This window comes from Moschus berezovskii, chromosome 13, assembly GCF_049115385.1.
Source record: "Moschus berezovskii isolate FMDL1 chromosome 13, NW_MosBer_1.0, whole genome shotgun sequence".
In the NCBI taxonomy this organism is placed as follows: Eukaryota; Metazoa; Chordata; class Mammalia; order Artiodactyla; family Moschidae; genus Moschus; species Moschus berezovskii.
The window spans coordinates 80,234,726-80,251,930 of record NC_142472.1 but is presented as its reverse complement, the minus strand read 5'-3'; the positions used below and the strand labels follow the sequence as shown (position 1 = coordinate 80,251,930).

At 39.6% G+C, this 17,205-nt stretch overlaps 1 pseudogene; it reads left to right on the top strand.

Annotated features, from left to right (window-relative positions):
- The first annotated feature begins 5,804 nt into the window (after nt 1-5,804).
- Nucleotides 5,805-11,367, top strand: LOC129556605 (TNF receptor-associated factor 5-like; annotated as a pseudogene).
- Nucleotides 11,368-17,205: the final 5,838 nt, after the last annotated feature.

The window sequence follows — 17,205 nt, the reverse complement described above, 5'->3', positions numbered from 1 at the left end:
AACACCTATCCTACTCAAACTCTTCCAGAAAATTGCAGAGGAAGGTAAACTTATAAACTCATTCTATGAGGCCAGTTCAGTTCAGTTCAGTCACTCAGTCGTGTCCGACTCTTTGCAACCCCATGAATCACAGCACACCAGGCCTCCCTGTCCATCACCAACTCCCGGAGTTCACTCAAACTCCACCATCATCCTAATCCCAAAACCTGACAAAGATGCGACAAAAAAAGAGAACTAAAGGCCAATATCACTGATGAACATAGATGCAAAAATCCTAAACAAAATTCTAGCAATCAGAATCCAACAACACATTAAAAAGAGCATACATCATGACCAAGTGGGCTTTATCCCAGGGATGCAAGGATTCTTCAATATCCGCAAATCAATCAATGTAATACACCACATTAACAAAATGAAAAATAAAAACCATACGATTATCTCAATAGATGCAGAGAAATCTTTGACAAAATTCAACATCCATTTATGATCAAAACCCTCAGGAAGGCGGGAATAGAAGGAACATTTCTCAACATAATAAAAGCTATGTGACAAACCCACAGCAAACATTATCCTCAATACAGAGAAACTGATAGCGTTTCCCTAAAGTCAGGAAAAAGACAAAGGTGCCCACTCTTACCACTACTATTTAGCATAGTTTTGGAAGTTTTTGCCGCAGCAATCAGAGCAGAAAAAGACATAAAAGGAATCCAAATTGGAAAAGCAGAAGTAAAACTCTCACTGTTTTCAGATGACATGATCCTCTACACAGAGAACCCTAAAGACTCTAGAAGAAAACTACTACAGTTAATCAATGAATGTAGTAAAGTTGCAGGATATAAAATCAACACAAAGAAATCCCTTGTATTCCTATACACTAATAATGAGAAAATAGAGGATCTACTACAAAGCCACATACATAAAGACAGTATCAGTTTAGTTCAGTTCAGTCGCTCAGTCGTGTCTGACTCTCCGTGACCCCATGAATCACAGCACGCTAAGCCTCCCTGTCCATCACCAACTCCCGGAGTTCACTCAAACTCATGTCCATAGAGTCGGTGATGCCATTCAGCCATCTCATTCTCTGTCGTCCCCTTCACCTCCCGCCCCCAACCTTTCCTACCATCAGAGTCTTTTCCAGTGAGTCAACTTGTCGCATGAGGTGGCCAAAGTATTGCAGTTTCAGCTTTAGCATCAGTCCTTCCAATGAACACCCAGGACTGATCTCCTTTAGAATGGACTGGTTGGATCTCCTTGCAGTACAAGGGACTCTCAAGAGTCTTCTCCAGCACCACAGTTCAAAAGCATCAATTCTTCGGCGATCAGCCTTCTTCACAGCCCAACTCTCACATCCATACATGACCACGGGAAAAAACTTAGCCTTGGCTAGACGGACCTTGGTTGGCAAAGTAATGTCTCTGCTTTTTAATATACTATCAAGGTTGGTCATAACTTTCCTTAAAAAGGAATAAGCGTCTTTTAATTTTATGGCTACAATCAGCATGTGCAGTGAGTGGAGCCCCAAAAAATAAAGTCTGACACTGTTTCCACTGTTTTTCCATCTATTTCCCACGAAGTGATGGGACCAGATGCCATGAACTTTGTTTTCTGAATGTTGAGCTTCAAGCCAACATTTTCACTCTCCTCTTTCACTTTCATCAAGAGTCTTTTGAGTTCCCCTTTACTTTCTGTCATAAGGGTAGTGTCATCTGCATATCTGAGATTATTGATATTTCTCCCAGCAATCTTGATTCCAGCTAGTGCTTCTTCCAGCCCAGCAATCCTCATGATGTACTCTGCATATAAGTTAAATAAGCAAGGTGACAATATACAGCCTTGACGTACTCCTTTTCCTATTTGGAACCAGTCTGTTGTTCCATGTACAGTTCTGACTATTGCTTCCTGACCTGCAAACAGGTTTCTCAAGAGGCAGGTCAGGTGGTCTGGGATTCCCATCTCTTTCAGAATTTTCCACAGTTTATTGTGATCCACACAGTCAGGCAAATTTGGCCTCGGAGCACGTAATGAAGCAGGGCAAAGGCTAATAGAGTTTTGTTAAGAGAACACACTGGTCATAGCAAACACCCTCTTCCAACAACACAAGAGAAGACTCTACACATGGACATCACAAGATGGTCAACACCAAAATCAGATTGATTATATTCTTTGCAGCCAAAGATGGAGAAGCTCTATATAGTTAGCAAAAACAAGACCAGGAGCTGATTGTGGCTCAGATCATGAACTGCTTATTGCCAAATTCAGACTTAAATTGAAGAAAGTAGGGAAAACCACTAAACCATTCAGATATGACCTAAATCAAATCCCTTATGATTATTCAGTGGAAGTCAGAATTAGATTTAAGGGACTAGATCTGATAGATAGAGTGCTTGATGACCTCTGGACGGAGGTTCATGACATAGTACAGGAGACAGGGACCAATACCATCCCCATGGAAAAGAAATGCAAAAAAGCAAAATGGCTGTCTGAGGAGGCCTTACAAATAGCTGTGAAAAGAAGAGAGGCGAAAAGCAAAGGAGAAAAGGAAAGATATAAGCATCTGAATGCAGAGTTCCAAAGAATAGCAAGGAGAGATAAGAAAGCCTTCCTCAGTGATCAATGCAAAGAAATAGAGGAAAACAACAGAATAGGAAAAACAAGAGATCTCTTCAAGAAAATTAGAGATACCAAGGGAACATTTCATGCAAAGATGGGCTCGATAAAGGACAGAAATGGTATTGACCTAACAGAAACAGAAGATATTAAGAAGAGGTGGCAAGAATACACAGAAGAACTGTACAAAAAAGATCTTCATGACCAAGATAGTCACGATAACGTGATCACTGACCTAGAGCCAGACATATTGGAATGTGAAGTCAAGTGGGCCTTAGAAAGCATCACTACAAACAAAGCTAGTGGAGGTGATGGAATTCCAGTTGAGCTATTTCAAATCTTGAAAGATGATGCTGTGAAAGTGTTGCACTCAATATGCCAACAAATTTGGAAAACTCAGCAGTGGCCGCAGGAAAAGGTCAGTCTTCATTCCAATCCCAAAGAAACGGAATGCCAAAGAATTCTCATACTACCACACAATTGCACTCATCTCACACACTAGTAAAGTCATGCTCAAAATTCTCCAAGCCAGGCTTCAGAAATATGTGAACCGTGAACTCCCAGATGTTCAAGCAGGGTTTAGGAAAGGCAGAGGCACCAGAGATCAAATTGTCAATCTCTGGTGGATCATGGAGAAAGCAAGAAAGTTCCAGAAAAATATCTATTTCTGCTTCATTGACCATGCCAAAGCCTTTGACTGTGTGGATCACAAAGACAGTATGGCACTGGTTTAAAGACAGAAATATAGATCAATGGAACAAAATAGAAAGCCCAGAGATAAATCCATGCACCTATGAACACCTTATCTTTGAAAAGGGAGGCAAGAATATTCAAAGGAGAAAAGACAATCTCTTTAACAAATAGTGCTGGGAAAAGTGGTCAACCACTTGTAAAAGAATGAAACTAGAACACTCCCTAACACCAAACACAAAGATAAACTCAAAATGGATTAAAGATCTAAATGTAAGACCAGAAACTATAAGACTCCTAGAGGAGAACATAGGCAAAAAACTCTCCGACATAAATCACAGCAGGATCCTCCATGACCCACCTCCCAGTATATTGGAAATAAAAGCAAAAATAAACAAATGGGACCTAATTAAAATTAAAAACTTCTGCACAGCAAAGGACATTATAAGCAAGGTGAAAAGACAGCCTTCAGAATGGGAGAAAATAATAGCATAAGAAGCAACTGACAAAGAATTAATCTCAAAAATATACAAGCAACTCGTGCAGCTCAATTCCAGGAAAATAAACCACCCAATCAAAAAATGGCCAAAAGAAATAAACAGACATTTCTCCAAAGAATACATTCAGATGGCTAACAAACACATTAAAAGATGCTCAACATCACTCATAATGAGAGAAGTACAAATCAAAACCACAATGAGGTACCATTTCACTCCAGTCATAATGGCTGCTATCCAAAAGTCTATAAGCAATAAATGCTGGAGAGGGTGTGGAGAAAAGTGAACCCTCTGACACTGTTGGTGGGAATGCAAACTAGTACAGCTATTATGGAGAACAGTGTGGAGATTCCTTAAAAAACTGGAATTAGAACTGCCATACGACCCAGCAATCCCACTTCTGGGCATACACACTGAAGAAACCAGAATTGAAAGAGACCCATGTACTCCAATGTTCATCCCAGCATTGTTTATAATAGCCAGGACATGAAAGCAACCTAGATGTCCATCTGCAGATGAATGGATAAGAAAGCTGAGGTACACATACACAATGGAGTATTACTCAGCAATTAAAAAGAATACCTTTGAATCAGTTCTAATGAGGTGGATGAAACTGGAGCCTATTATATAGAGTGAAGTAAGCCAGAAAGAAGAACAACAATATAGTATATTAACGCATATAATTTAGAAAGATTGCAACAATAAGCCTGTATATGAGACAGCAAAATAGACACAGATGTATAGAACAGTCTTTTGGACTCTGTGGGAGAAGGCAAGGGTGGAATGATTTGGGAGAATGGCATTGAAACCTGTATATTATCATATGTGACATGAATTGCCAGTCCAGGTTCAATGCATGATACAGGATGCTCGGGGCTGGTGCACTGGGATGAACCAGAGGGATGGAATGGGGACGGAGGTGGGAGGAGGGTTCAAGATGGGGAACACATGTACACCTGGGGCAGATTCATGTCAATGTATGGCAAACCAATACAATATTGTAAAGTAATTTGCCTCCAATTAAAATAAATAAATAAATTTTTAAAAAATTAAATAAATAAAATAATGTTATTAACAACTAAGTGTTAACAAATTATATAAACTGGATGCAATGAAAAAATTCCTAGGAAGATAAAAATCAAATTGAAGAGGACATAGGTAATCTGAATAGAATTGTAACATGTAAATTGATTGAATTAATAACTTAAAAGTTACAATAAAGACACATTCTGGACTAAATAATTTCCTTTTCTTTTTTCACTTTACGTTATTGTATTGGTTTCGCCATACATTGAAATGAATCTGCCCCGGGTGTACTTGTGTTCCCCATCTTGAACCCTCCCTGCCACCTCCCTCCCCATGCCATCCCTCTAGTTCATACCAATAGGAACATTCTGTATTGCATTGAACCTTGACTGGCGATTCATTTCACAAATGATAATATACATGTTTCAATGCCATTCTCCCAAATAATTTCAATGGTGGTATTGATGAAGCATTTGAAGAATCAATAGGAAAACATTCACAATTTCTTTCAAAATGTAGAAGAAAAGGAAACACTTCTCTACTCATTCTGTGAGATCACTTCTGTGCTGATAATGAAACTAGACAGACACAAGAAAACTGCAAAACAATACCCCTTATAAATTTGTGGATAAATGTTATCAACATATTGCTGTAAAAATGAATCTAGCAATAATTAAAAATGGAATACATATCATAGCCAAGTGCAATCACTCCAGGCTTCCAAGATTCACTTAACATCCAAAATCAAATGATATAATATCTTGTATTTATAGAATAAAGGCCAAAAGTAACACATGATCACCTCAACAGACACAGAAAGAAAAAAAGAAAAAAGAATCCAACAGCTTTTCATAATTTAAAGAAACAAAAAACAGCCCTCTGGGGGCGGGGCCTTTTCCCCCTGGCCCGGGGCTGAGAGCCGAGCCCTTTTTCCGCCCCCGCAGCAGCAGCCAGACACCCGACACCCCGTGCACCAGCCCCAGGATGGCCTATTCTGAGAACCAAGGAGGTGTACCCTGTGGTTTCACCAGCCAGAATTCTGGCAAGTCCATTTCCTTGGACTTCGAGCCCGACGCAGAGCACCAGTTTGTGGAGCAGTTACAAGAGCGCTACAAACGTGCCTTGTGCAGCTGGGTGCTTCCCCACCCCGCCCTGGATGGGCTGTGGGCACGCTTCCTCCAACACTGCATCCTGTCTCCAGGGAACTGAGCGCAGTCCCCCTCTGCCCTGTAGATAAGGGGGTGATCAAATCTCAGGAGGTGTTCAAAGACAATTACTGCACAAGAGAAGTCATCAGTTTGTATGTATTTTGCAAAAAAAGGCTTGCGGAGGTAATGCCAAGATTATTCTGGACGTTAACCAGGACCCCCCTTTCAGCCCTGCCTGTTCGACCCTGTGCAGTGCTCGAATGAAAACTGCCCACAGCCAATCCTCAGCAAAGATCTGAAGGAGCATTTGAGTGTATACTGCCAGTTTCCAGAGGGAAAATGCTTTTATTGCAAAAAGGATGTGGTAGTCATCAGTCTACAGAATAACGAGGAAAACTTGTGTTCAGTATCGGGGACCTGCCTCGATATGGCCCAGGGTATCCTCGGGATGAACGGCATTGGCGTCAAAGAGATTGAGAGAGAGAGAGAGAGAGACAGGGGCTGATGATACCTTGGTTTACGCAGGAAACCAATAAAACCCCAGCACGGGGTTTGCTCTGTTTACATAGGCCGCAGGCGCCCTCTAGAATCACTGGAGGCACCCCACCAGGGCACTCCCTCGAGTGGGTCTTAGAAGCCCAGGCAGATAAGTAAACGCAGAGGGCCCAGCGCTCCAAGGATCTCAACCAGAAAAAGGAGAATAGAGAAAAGGACGGAAAAAGAGAAAGAATGACACGGGGAGACCAAACTTCAGTGAGCAAGGACCAAAACTTTATTTTCCAGTGCTGCTTTTATACCCTAAGTTGTGAACATAAAAAATAGAGAAAGGGAGGTATAGAGTCACGCCAAAATCATGCGGGGTCAGCAGTCTTGACCCTTATCAGGATAAGGGCTTATTTTTGTTAGTCTCGTGATATACAAAAGTTTTAGGTGGTTTACATCATCTTCTGGCCAGGAGGCCTGCTAACAGTTTATGGCCCTCTCTCCTAACAAAGGTTAGTTAGCTAGAAAAAGGCTTATATTCTTTTAAGGTGATTTTCCTAAAGTCAGGTGCTATTCTCCAAAGACACATGACAAAGTTACATTCCTATAAGACAAGGGTGTAGTGAGCTACAAGAAAGGAATTTATTAACTTAAGATCTGATGTGGTTAAATCAAAGGCTACTACTTATTTTCTCTATATGTGATTAATATATTTCCAAGGATACAATAGATAAACTTTGCAGCAAGCATTGATTCAACAATGAAATCTTTTTTAGTACTATTCTAATGATTTTAACTTCTTCAACAAATTCCTGTATTTTAGAATATTAGGCTTTCTGTCCTTGCATGGCTGGGAGGCTGTAAACAGTCACACTCGTAGTTGTAAGAGCCCGGACAAACTTGTCAGGCAAGTTAGAGAGCTATCAGAGGGGCTTGGATTGGAACACTCCTATTAAGCCAAGGAGAACTTCTAAACTACAGCTCTGAATTAATGTTTTCAGAGAAAGGTGGTTGGGGGGAAGTCCCCGTAAGTATTAGAGGACTTGGTAAGAGGCGTAAGATAGTAAGGCAGTCAGACTCCGGTTTTCTTTGGGGTGGATGCTCGGGTAAGTCCAGGGGATTCCTCGAGTCCTGATTAGCCTTTGCCCGTCAGGCCTTTTCCCCAATTGACCTTTGCCACGGGTAGGATTTCCCTCTCTGGCTCCTGGCAGTTGGGAGTACCCATTATCTTGTCCCAACAAGTGTTTGCAGATTATTCCAAGAACTGAGGTGGATGAACCCCTGGCCATGTGTCCTGAAGCTGAACAAGACTGGCCTTTTAAGGGCTGTGTCTGTACTCTAAAGGATAAACGCAGGAACCTGCAGGACCCTGGGCATTCAGCCTTACGGGACCACAAGCTTCTGGTTTTATTTAGAAAAGAATTTCCTACTAAAGGAAAAGATTTCTGACTTCTGTAAGAGCCTAGAACAAAGAGAAAGTAAAATAAAGCAGCTAGCAGAAACTGGAAAGAAATTCGAAAATGAGTTTAAGCAGTTTATACAGTGGTTTGGCAAAAATGAAAGCTTTCTCTCAAATATTCATGTTCTTGCCAGTCACATTGACAAGTCACACTTTCGCTCGCTAGAGGTTCAGGTGCGTCAGTTATTACAAATGGCTAACCAGCAACATGATCTTAGTTTTCTGAATGTTGAGCTTTAAGCCAATTTTTTCACTCACCTCTTTCACTTTCATCAAGAGGCTCTTTAGTTCTTCTTCACTTTCTGTCATAAGGGTGGTGTCATCTGCATGTCTGAGGTTATTGATATTTCTCCCAGCAATCTTGATTCCAGCTTGTGCTTCTTCCAGCCCAGCGTTTCTCATGATGTACTCTGCATAGAAGTTAAATAAGCAGGGTGACAATATACAACCTTGATGTACTCCTTTTCCTATTTGGAACCAGTCTGTTGTTCCATGTCCAGTTCAAACTGTTGCTTCCTGACCAGCATACAGTTTTCTCAAGAGGCAGGTCAGGTGGTCTGGTATTCCTGTCCCCTTCACAATTTTCCACAGTTTATTGTGATCCACACAGTCAAAGGCTTTGGCATAGTCAATGAAGCAGAAATAGATGTTTTTCTGGAACTCTCTTCCTTTTTCCATGATGCAGCAGATGTTGGCAATTTGATCTCTGGTTCCTCTGCCTTTTCTAAAACCTGCTTGAACATCTGGAAGTTCACGGTTCACATATTGCTGAAGCCTGACTTGAAGAATTTTGAGCTTTACTTTACTAGCTTGTGTTCAATTCAGTTCAATTACTCAGTTGTGTCCGACTCCTTGTGATTCCATGAACCACAGCACTCCAGGGTTCCCTGTCCATTACCAACTCCTGGAGTTCACCCAAACCCATGTCCATTGAATTGGTGATGCCATCCAACCTTCTCTTCCTCTGTAGTTCCCTTCTCCTCCTGCCCTCCATCTTTCCCAGCATCAGGGTCTTTTTAATGAGTCAGTTCTTTGAATCAGGTGGCCAATGTTTTGGAGTTTCAGCTTCAGCATCAGTCCTTCCAACGCATATTCAGGGCTGATTTCCTTTAGGATGGACTGGTTGGATCTCCTTGCAGTCCAAGGGACTCTCAAGAGTCTTTTCCAACACCATAGCTCAAAATCATCAATTCTTCGGTGCCCAGCTTTCTGTATAGTCTAACTCTCAAATCCATACATGACCACTGGAAAAACCATAGCCTTGACTAGACAGACCTTTGTTGGAAAAGTAATGTCTCTGCTTATCAATATGCTGTCTAGGTTGGTCATAACTTTCCCTTCAAGGAGTAAAAGTCTTTTAATTTCATGGCTGCAATCACCATCCTCAGTGATTTTAGAGCCCAGAAAATAAAGTCAGCCACTGTTTCCACTGTTTGCCCATCTATTTGCCACGAAGTAATGGGACCGGATGCCATGATCTTAATTTTCTGAATGTTGAGCTTAAGCCAACTTTTTCAATCTCCTCTTTCACCTTCATCAAGAGGCCCTTCAGTTCTTCTTCACTTTCTGCCATAAGGGTGGTGTCATCTGCATATCTGAGGTGATTGATATTTCTCCCGGCAATCTTGATTCCAGCCTGTTCTTCCTCCAGCCCAGCATTTCGCATGATTTACTCTGCATATCAGTTAAATAAACAGGGTGACAATAAGATGAGTGTAATTGTGTGGTAGTTTGAGCACTGTTTGGCATTGCCTTTCTTTGGGACTGGTATGAAAACTGACCTTTTCCAGTTCTGTGGACATTACTGAGTTTTCCAAATTTGCTGACATATTGAGTACAATACAACACTTTTATAGCATCATCTTTTAAAATTTGAAATAGCTCCAATGGAATTCCATCACCTCCACTAGCTTTGTTCACAGTGATGCTTCCTATGGCCCACCTGACTTCACATTCAAGGATGCCTGGCTCTAGGTGAGTGTGATAAACACCTTCGTGATTATCTGGGTCATGAAGATATTTTTTGTACAATTCTTCTGTGTATTCTTGCCACCTCTTCTTAATATCTTCTGCTTCTGTTAGGTCCATACGATTTCTGTCCTTTATTTAGTTCATCTTTGCATGAAATATTCCCTTGGTATCTCTAATTTTCTTGAAGAGATCTCTAGTCTCTCCCATTCTATTGTCTATTCTTTATTTTTCTGGGCTCCAAAATCACTGCAGATGGTGTCTGCAGTCGTGAAATTAAAAGACTCTTACTCCTTAGAAGGAAAGTTATGGCCAATCTAGATACCATATTAATATGCAGAGACATTACTTTGTCAACAAAGGTCCATCTCGTCAAGGCTATGATTTTTCTAGTGGTCATGAATGGATGTGTGATTTGGACTATAAAGAAAGCTGAGAGCTAAAGAATTGATGCTTTTGAACTGCGGTATTGGAGAAGAATCTTGAGTATCCCTTGGACTGCATGGAGATCCAATCAGTCCATCTTAAAGGAGATCAGTCCTGGCTGTTCATTGGAAGGACTGATGTTGAAGCCGAAACTCCAATACTTTGACCACTTGATGAGAAAAGCTGACTCATTGGAAAAGACCTTGATGCTGGGAAAGATGGAGGGCGGGATGAGAAGGGGACGACAGAGGATGAGATGGTTGGATGGCATCACCGACTCAATGGACATGGGTTTGGGTGAACTCCAGGAGTTGGTGATGGACAGGGAGGCCTGCCATGCTGCAGTTCATGGGGTCGCAAAGAGTCGGAAAGGACTGAGGGACTGAAATGAACTGAACTGAACAGAACCAGCAACAATGTAAATTTGGTGAAAACAATTTATACCGTGAAACAGAAAATCACCCTGGTAGAAACCGATGATCAAAGATCATTGTTTTGGAAGAAGAGACTAACAAACATGATGCCCATATTAATATTCATAAATCACAGCTGAATTAAAACAGAGAGTGATTTAAACTGCTAGAGAGTGACTGCTATAATGGAAAACTCATCTGAAAGGTGACAGACTACAAGCTGAAGAAGGAGGCACTATGTGGACACACAGTATCCATCTTCAGCCAACCCTTCTACACCAGCCATTATGGCTACTGCCTCCGTGCTAAAGCCTGCCTGAACGGGGTCAGGTCTGGGAAGGGCATGCACCTGTCCATGTACTTTGTGGTGATGCGAGGGGCGTCTGACGCACTCTTGCAATGGCCTTTCAGGCAGAGGGTGACCCTGTTGCCTTTCGACCAGAGTGTCAAAAAACTGCATTATGGAGACCTCCAAAGCTGATCCCAGTAGCAGCAGCTTTAAGAAACTCAATGGGGAGATGATCATAGCCTCTGGATGTCTTTGCTTTCCGACTCATTCCACTCTGGAGAATGCCAAGAGCACCTGCATTAAACATGGCACCTTTTTCTTGAAAGTGGCTGTGGATTTAACTGACCTACAGGATCTCTAATCATTGCTTCTGGGGTGATTAAAGAACTTCTTGAATCCAGAAACTTTGGTTAATGCAGGGACTGAATCTAGGCTCGGTACACATTTGTACTTGGCTTTTTGTCCTCAATGTGTGAAGTCATTTTAAGATTTCTCAAGTGCTTTCTTCTTTTTATGTTTTATTGTCCAAGTTTGAAACTTACAATAGTCAGACTCTCTTCTCATTATTTATATTTTCATATCTCTTGAAAGATGTTAATTTTCTTAAAGGTAAGGACTGAAGCATACCTCTTTAACTGATACTTAGCATGCAGTCTCAGAGTCTGGTCTCAGCCCTCTATAATACTAAATGTTTTTGAGGACATAGATGTATTCATAGAACTTCCAGTTGAAAGTGCTTTGGTATTTTTATATTTGGCCTGTGGATTCTAGACCTGACCTAAAGCATACAAAAGCTATCTTTTAGGGTAGGTTATTCCAGTTAAATAGATGGGTTGTTGTTGTTGTTTAGTTGCTGTGTCCTGTCTGACTTTTTGTGACCCAAAGGACTACAACCTGCTGGGCTCCTCTGTTCTTGGGATTCTCCAGGTGAGAATACTGGAGTGGGTGACCATTTCCTCTTTCAGGGGATCTTCCCGGCCCAGGAATCAAACCTGTGTCTCCTGCTTGGTGGGCAGGATTTTTACCTGTGCCACCAGGGAAGCCCAAGTAGCTGGGTAGTATACTTCAAAGTCAATATGCCCAGCTTGGAGCAGACTTGTTTTGGTGAAATACTATATTGGGGAAACTACTAAACTTTCAATATTTTCATGAAACTTACTAGTAAGCACAGTTTTGTAAGACTGCAAAAGAACTTGTGAATAGAGTAAGCATTTTCATTCTCCCTGCTAAAGTAAAGCAGAAAGCAATTGCATAGTATATATATGTAGATACAACCATCCAGCTAAAGTTCATTTTTATTAGGTCCAACCACATGAAAAAACTGTTTACAAACAAAATGATCAAATATTAGTAATTTCATAAGATTCAATTTAATAAATAATGTGTAAGAACATGTGCAAACATAGTTTATAGGCATTTTGGTATTTATAGTAAATTAATGTGAGGATGGGCAGAATTTAGTATATGATGGAGAAAGTGCTATATATGGATAAGAGAAATTTAAAACCTAGGGAGAACACCATTACAATTTCCTCTGGGTGTCAGAACTCCCATCTGAAACTGATGGCTAAAAAGAGTCTTGTTTTCTTTTTAAGAGGAATTTTGAATTCACAAATTGGTATGAAAATGGGCATTTATGTAAACTTATGATGTTTCTTGTCAAAGCCCTGAGTACTTTGTGAAGAACAGAAAGATCATGTCCTTTTATATCTATCTGCATGGGTCTGAGAGTGCAACTACAAGTCTATACATAGTCCTTCTGACTCTCGACATGGTTGTAGTAGTTTAGTTGTGTCTGACTCTTGTGACGCCATGGACCAGAGTTTGCCAGGCTCCTCTGTCCATGGGATTTCCCAGGCAAGCAAATTGGAGTGGGTTGCTATTTACTTCTAAAGGGGATCTTCCTGACCCAGGGTTCAAATCAGCATCTCCTGTATTGGCAGGTTTCTGGGTTAACTGGAACTTTCTTCCTCTCTCCTGTGAAATTTTCAAGATACCAAAGACTCATAATGCACAAATTTCCCCAAAGGGTTAAGTTCAAAGACCTGAGTTCACAGAAGAAATCTGGTCGAGAACGACCCTAGTAGCTGCTGGTAAACTCGGGTGCAGCTGACAATCAACATATCCCCTCAAACAAAGTCAGCAAGTCTTTCTCTGGACCACACAGCTGGGCGCTGGCGCTGCTGTGTGCTGGTCTTCAGTGTTTCTCATCAAGTCCAAAGTCACCCTTGTGTTCCGAGGAATAGGAGAGCACATGATTGCAACTAGTTTAAGCCTTTGATATGAAGAACGTTTTAAAGTTAATTTATCAAAATACTGATTTTGTGTTTTAACCAACTTCTCTACATAAAAGGTATAAGTTATGGCATGATTTGCTTATAAGCTCAGGGTTCCTTCATCATTGAAACAGTGAACACAAAACAAGGTATTCTATAATAAAAAGCACTTCTTTCTCTCTCTCACCCACACACACAAGCAGTTAAGGTGTTGAAAAGAATTACCTCAATCTGATAAAGACCAATTATTAAAACAAGCTATAAATACCTCATACTTATGGAGAAAGATGGAATGTTTAACACCCAAGGTCAGGAACCAGGCAAGGATATCTTATCTCACACTTACATTCAAAAATAGTACTGGAGGTTTTAGCTAAGGCAATCAAGCAAGGACAGAAGAACATGTCCATGTTGGAAAGAACTCTCTATTTGTAGATGGCATGATATTATTTATAGAAATCATAATTAATGTGTCATTTTATTAGAAGTAACGGGTTTAGCAATGTGATAAAATATAGATTTAATTTAAAATCCATTGTATTCCTATCCACTAATAATGAAAAATCTAAAAACCTCATAAAGAAAACAATTTTATTTATAGTAACACGTATAAAATACTAGAGATACATGTAGCAAAAAAAAACGTAAAAAATTGAGACTCTGGAAACTATAAAACATCACTGAAAGAAACTACTAAATAAATAAAAGAGAGCCCAGGTCCACACATGAGGTGACTTAATATCTTTAAGGTGACAGTACTACCTAAGGAGCATGAGGTCTCCAAATATGCTCTTTTTAATAGAGTTTTGGCTATTCTAGGTCCTTCCCATCTCCATATGAATTTTAAGTTTATGTTGCCATTTTGCTTAAAATTTAAAACAGTTGGGATTTTAAGGATAGTGGGTCTCTCTAGCAATCATAATCCTCAGACACTGCCTATGTCCCAGTCCAAATCTATTACCTCAGACCTTTAAATAAGAAACATTCTTCCTCATTTATGAACCCACATCCATTAACTTAACTGAGACTTTTACTGGGCAAATGGAATTGATACTTTAAGTATTGTCTTGATGGGATTCTTGAAATTTCTGAAGATATCTATTTTCATGATGAGGTGATAGTTATATTGAACAATGGCTCATCAGTATTTTATTTTTTTGCCTAAACTAATCTCAAATTAAAGATTTTAATAAAGGTGCTGACTTCTTGTGGAATTTGAAAATAAAATCTATTCTCATAGGTTGGGTTTTGAAATTTGAGTCCACTTGTGTTCTCATTGAAACATCTAAACCTCTAGCCAGACTAACAAGATTAGATTAAACTCAATCATAAAAATCCTAAGGACTCAACATGTCTTTTAGTAAGCATATCCTTTCTGTTAAAATACACTAAGTGAGGACATAGGTTTATTTGAAAACTGAGCCATAAATAAATATAATAGTAATTTTATTTCATTATGTTATGAAGCTGGGATTTTGTTTTACCTTTGGTGACTCCTGATTCAGCATACTCTGCAGTCACAGATTTCTGTGGTGCTTTGTTTGGTGTCCCTTTAGAATTAGATCAATATAGACAATATCTGTTTGCCTTGTCCTAGAAAAAAATCAAACAGCAAAACATCTGATTATTATGCCTAGTACTTTACTAAGGAACTCTGATACTTTCACAAGTCCTGAATCAATACCTTAAGAAATATTACATTTTTCTTATTCAAGATGTACATGGCCATTTGTTGTTTTAAAGATAAAAAAAAATTCTAAAATTGATTGTATAAAGCTATTAACTATTACAGTTTAGAAAAATTATGTGATTTCTGAAGATAATTTAAATGTTTTCTTAGTAAAGTTTATCACTTGGTTCATGGCTTATCTCAAAGAGATAGATCTCTTATCCCTGACTGACTACAAGTTATTTATAACTTTCCCAGATTAAAAAAAAAAAAAAAAGGCAAAGGAAGTACTAGATTTTATTGACTTTTATCAACAGTGGGTCTCATTTTTTCTGAAATTACTGTAACACTATATGAAAGTGAAAAAAAAGTGAAAGTGTTACTCATTCAGTTGTGTCAGACTCTTTGAAACCCCATGGATTGTAGCTTATTAGGCTTCTCTGTCCATGGGATTCTCCAGGCAAGAATAGTGGAGTGGGGAGCCATTTCCTTCTCCAGGGAATCTTCCCGACCCAGGGATTGAACCTTGATCTCTTACCTTGAAGGCAGATTCTTTACTGTCTGAGCCACCAGGGAAGCTCATAACACTATATGACTTAATTTTTTTATTACAATTCCTTACTGATGCCATATCACAAGCCATATCGACTGCTTTGTCTAAAGGTGATAACCAGAGCAAATAAATAACCAGAGACTTCTGCCAATTTGATTTCAGCATCTTCTTTCACCTTGAGCATCCCTCATGTTTTGCAATAGTTGCTCATTGAAAATACACATATCTTAACAGGTTTACCTTCTATGAAATTCATTATTTTCTCCCTCACACATTTCCATTCATCATTGAAATGTTTAAAATCCTGCTACTGTTATTTCATTATGTAAAAAGGGAAAAATTCATAATTGTCTAGTCTCTTGCTCATTAACTATGTTCACATAGATTTATTATATCAGATAGATAGAAATCCCTTTAGAATATACAGTCTTTTTGGCTGATTGGTTGTATCTTGATATTGAAACAGGAAACATTGTGGGTGTACCTTTTGATAGACCTGACTTCTCCCCTAGAATATGACTTCCTGCCAGTGCCAACATCTACCCAGAAGGCAGAAATACAGATCTTCATAAGAGTTTTCCATTTAGCTGGAGATAAGCGACTAATATGAACAATAACATAGGATAAGTTTTGCGGAGTAGACTTTAATGTCTGACTGCTTATAAAAATAAGGAGGGTTCCTGACCACATCTCAGACTAGTCAATACATGAACTTTGGTGTTCCCTAGTGTTTCATTAGGGCTTCCCTGGTGGCTCAGAGGTTAAAGCGTCTGCCTCCAATGCGGGAGACCCAGGTTCGATCCCTGGGTCGGGAAGATCCCCTGGAGAAGGAAATGGTAACCCACTCCAGTATTCTTGCCTGGAGAATCCCATGGACGGAACAGCCTGGTAGGCTACAGTCCACGGGGTCGCAAAGAGTCGGACACGACTGAGCGACGGAACAGAACAGAACAGAACAGAACAGTGTTTCATTAAGATATGGACATGAAGGGGTAACCTGGAGTCTAAAGAAAATGGCAGGCTGCTCTTTTTTCTAAAGAGGTTGTGCTCATTAACATCCTAATTATATGCCTAAAGAGTAAATTTTTTAAAAGCTTCAAAAGATTGTTGTAATATACCAGCAGTTGGTGCCACAGTCAGAAAAAAAGTTACTGAGAAAAAAACGAATGCAGATTGAATGAAAATAATCTGTGAAAATGACCACTCAGGAACAATGGAACCACAAATAGAAGCACTGCAACTTTATATGAAATTTCCAACAAGAAAAGGTAGCTTTTGTATTCAATTAACACTCAGGGGAAAACTTTACTAAGTTTTCTGAGTGTGTCTATGGTGCATGTCTCATCTTTCACAAACACAATTTTGGTAAAACTGTAAAGAACAAGGTTCAAGACTGCAAACTGCAGTCATCCTTTGATTACCTTTAAATGGATTGCATATACCTGAATGGCTTTTGTTTATGTGTATGTAATTTTCTTCATGTTCTCAAAATAGATTGAATCCTTTCAATGCCTGAAAATGTAACAATTACTTGATAAAAATATGTTACATTAAAAATAATTAGAAATAACATAACAATGCATTAAAAAACATCAGTGACTCAGGTTTGTCTTACCAACAGGAGGAATCTCATTCTGTCCCTCAAGTGACAAGGGTGATCTCATTATTGGAATGTTGTAACAAAAAATTTACAAATCTTTG